Source organism: Elephantulus edwardii, unplaced genomic scaffold (assembly GCF_000299155.1).
Source record: "Elephantulus edwardii isolate Elephantulus edwardi_28Jun2011 unplaced genomic scaffold, EleEdw1.0 scaffold00324, whole genome shotgun sequence".
Classification (NCBI taxonomy): domain Eukaryota; kingdom Metazoa; phylum Chordata; class Mammalia; order Macroscelidea; family Macroscelididae; genus Elephantulus; species Elephantulus edwardii.
The window spans coordinates 562,888-566,921 of record NW_006400074.1 but is presented as its reverse complement, the minus strand read 5'-3'; the positions used below and the strand labels follow the sequence as shown (position 1 = coordinate 566,921).

Here is a 4,034-nt window from a genome sequence, read left to right as displayed (position 1 = left end):
GCAGGATAGAGCAGGGTTTAGGGCTGTTGTGTATAGGGTCGCTATGAGACGGAAATGACTCGATGGCACATAACAACAACAACAACAACAACAGAAGGCTTTAACAAAACCCTAAAAAACCCAATTGCCAGTGGAGGGTCTTGTACCAGCAAAGCTGTCCATAAAATATAACGGCGAATTAGATAGTTTGCAGAAAAGCAGGAACTTAAGGAATTCATGAAAAGAATACCAACTCTACAAGAAATTCTAAGACAAGTCCTTCACACAGAGACAACAAAGGAAAATGGATGAACCAAAGTAACCACAAACAACAGAAAAAGAAACACAGCAAAATAGCAAAGCAATTCAACTTAGCCTGTCACTAATCACACTTAATGTGAATGGCTTAAATGAACCAACTGAGAGAAAAAAGAGTAGCAGAATGAATTTTTTTTTTAAAGGCAAAGCCCATCAATATGTTGCCTACAAGGGATACATCTAAGAAACAAAGGAAAAGATAGACTAAAAGTAAAAGGCTGGGGATAAAGTATACCAAGCAAAGTAGTGTCCACAAAGGAGCAAGAGTGGCAATACTAATCTCTGAGAAAATAGACTTCAAAGTGAAACCACCATAAAAGATAATGAGGTACCCCATATGATGGTTAATGGCACAATAGATCAAGAAGAAAGGGGAAAAAAGTCTGTAGTCAGGGACCTTTCCAGACGGATGAAGTGCAAAGATGTCAGTTTAGAGATTAAGATGCATCTGATCTAGGCAATGATCTTCACAATTACTTGCTATGCATCAGAGAGCTGGACAATGAATAAGAATAACAGAAGAGAATTGATCCTTTGCGTTGTGGTGCTGTAGAAGAGTACTGAACATACCATGGACTGCTAAGAGAACAAACAGGTCTGTTCTGGAGAGGGTGAAACCAGCTTGCTCACTGGAGGCAAGGATTTTGAAGCTCTGTTTCACATACTTTGGGCATGTTGCCAGGAGGGACCAGTCCTTGGAGAAGGAGATCATGCTTGGAAGGGTAGAGAGACAGTGTAGGAGAGGAAGCCCCTGGATGAGATGGATTGACACAGTGATTGAGGTAATTGGAGCAGGTGTGTCAGAGACAGCGAAGTTGGCTCAGGATAGGGCAGAGTTCAGACCTATGATGTATAGGTTCACTATGAGTCACAGGTGACTCGATGGCACATAACAACAACACATGAAAAGATATAGTAAGATGAACTTTATCAAAATTCAAAACTTCTGTAATTTGAAAGACACTGATAAAAGGATGAAAAGGCAAACTGCACAGTGGGAGAAAATATTTGGGACTATCTATGTGAAGAAGAACTCGTTTTTAGAATATAGAAAAAAGGTTCAAAAGTCAATATTGTTTTTAAGTACTCTCTAGCCTAACGCAACTTATGAGCTACAACAGCTGTCCTGTGCCATATAACTGTCACTCTGTCAATGCATCTCATTAAAGGTCTTCTCTTTCATTGACCTTCTATTTTTTCCAAGCATTATTCCTAAAGTATGTGAGACAAAATATCACCATGATTGCTTGCAAAGAGCATGGTGGTTGCACTTTCTCCAAGTTATACACTTGTTTGTACTTTTGACAGTCCACGAGATACATAGTACTCTTATTCAGTGCCACAATTCAAAGGCATTGATCCTGCTTCTGCCATCTTTATTCATGGTTCAACTTTCATGTGCATTGGAAACAGTTGAAAATACCGTGATTTGGGTCAGGTGCACCTTGGTCTTTAAAATGGCCCTCTGCTCTTTAGCAATTTGAAGAGATCCTTAACGGGAGATTTTCTCCAATGCAAATTGTTATTTGATTTTTTTGATGGCTGCTGCCATAGGTGTTGATTGTAGATCCAAGCAAAATGAAATTGTAGACAATACCAATCTTTTCTCCATCTACCATGATGATTGTTGACTTTTGGTCCAGTGGTGAGAATGTTTATTTTCTTTATATTGAAATGTACTCCATACGGTAAGTCATAGTCTTTGATCTTCTGCAGTAAGTGCTTTGAGTCTTCTTCACTTTCTGCAAGCAAAGTTGTCATATACATAATGCAAGTTGTTGATGGTTCTTCCAATTCTGATGTCTCATTCTGCTTCATATAGTCCAATGTCATTAATTATTTGTTCAGCACACAGACTAAATAGGTAGGGGGAAAGGATACTAGCAACACATTTTTCCTGATTCTAAATCACATAGTATTCTCTTATTCTGTTTGAACAGTTGATTCTTGATCTTTATACAGGCTTCATATGAACACAAAAAAATGTTCTGGAATGACAATTCTTCTCGATGTCATTCATAATTTACTATGATTTACACAATTGAATGCCTTTACATACTCAATAGCGCACAAGCAAACATGTTTCTGGTATTCTCTGCTTTCAGTCAAGATCCATGTGACATCAGTGATGATATCCTGTGTTCCACATCCTCTTCTGAATCCAGCTTGAATTTTGGTTGTTGTTGTTGTTGTTATGTGCCATCGAGTCGTTTCCGACTCATAGCGACCCTATGCACAACAGCTCTAAACCCTGCTCTATCCTGCGCCAACCGCACCGCCTCTGACACACCCATCCCGATTACCCCAGCCACCGAATCAATCCATCTCATAGAGGGTCTTCCCCTCCTGCGCTGTCCCTCCACCCTCCCAAGCATGATGTCCCTCTCCAAGGACCCGTCCCTCCTGGCAACATGTCCAAAGTATGTCAGACGAAGCCCCAGAATCCAATAGGAAAAACAGCATGAATGTACATTTTACCTAATGGTATATACAAAAGGCAAGTAAACACATAAAAAATATGGTATCATCATTAATCTCAAGGGACCAATTAACGCCACCATGAGCTATCATTACACATCCATTAGAACTGTTGAAAAAAATTGTGACAATATCAAATGCTGAGGATATAGACACACTGGATCTCTCATATATTGAGAGTGAAATGTAAAATACTATGTTGTTTGTTATATGCCATCAAGATTGAATTGTCAGAGACTATAAATGACACAGCTGGAGACTGACCATCGTTCTGCCTTGGAGCAGCTAGTGTAATCAAACTGCATGCCTTTGAGTTGACAGTGCAACTCTTTACCTACTAGGCCACAAGAGCTCTTTGTAAAAGAGTATAGATTCCTTTCAGCCAGAACTGCTGTTCTGCAGGGATCTGCCAAAATGAGGAACACAAAGGGAAAGAGGAAGAACACACGCTATGTTCTCTCAGCCCTTTAGGAGACATGGAATTATTCCTTTCGCTACTTAGATGTGAATCTACAAGAAAGGTGATATTGTAGACATCAAGGGAATGGGCACTGTTCAAATAAAATGCCTCACCGATGTTACCATGGCAAAATCAAAAGAATCTGCATTACCCATTGTGCTGTTGGTATGGCTGTGAACAAAAAGGGTAAGATTTTTTCCAAGAGAATTAACATGCACGTTGAGCATATTAAGCACTTTAAGAGCAGAGACAGCTCCATGAAACATGTGAAGGAAAATGATCAGAAAAAAAAGGGAGCCAAGGAGAAAGGTACCTGGGTCCAGCTGAAGCGGCAGTTCCCTTCCCCCCAGAGATGTACATATTGTGAGGATGGATGGGAAGAAGCCTGAGCTGTTGGAACCTATTCCCTATGAGTACATGTCATAACGGGCAAAATAAAGCTGTCTAGAAAAGGGGGGGGGGAAATAACTAAATAAAAGAGTATAGGGACTCTTAAATTTGTTAGGCAGTTTCTTACCCCCCAACATATTTTTTACAGCATATTCTTCCCATTTAATTTTTTTTCATTCATTCATTGTTGCACAGTTTCCTCCCTGCCCACTCCTCCTCCCAGTTTGTTTTTCTCTTTGAAAAGGAAACAAAAGGTTATTTCATTGTTATACAATCCCCCCAAGTCCACAGTCCATTTTAGTATGCATTTATTTTTCTGCAATCTTGTCATGAAAATAATACCTAATCATAGATATTAAACTGTTCTCTTCTTCATCAGTTTCAATGCAGTGTTCATTATTTATCCCCT

At 39.5% G+C, this 4,034-nt stretch overlaps 1 pseudogene; it reads left to right on the top strand.

Moving 5' to 3' along the window:
- The first annotated feature begins 3,189 nt into the window (after window positions 1-3,189).
- Window positions 3,190-3,661, top strand: LOC102854263 (annotated as a pseudogene).
- The last annotated feature ends 373 nt before the right edge of the window (window positions 3,662-4,034 follow it).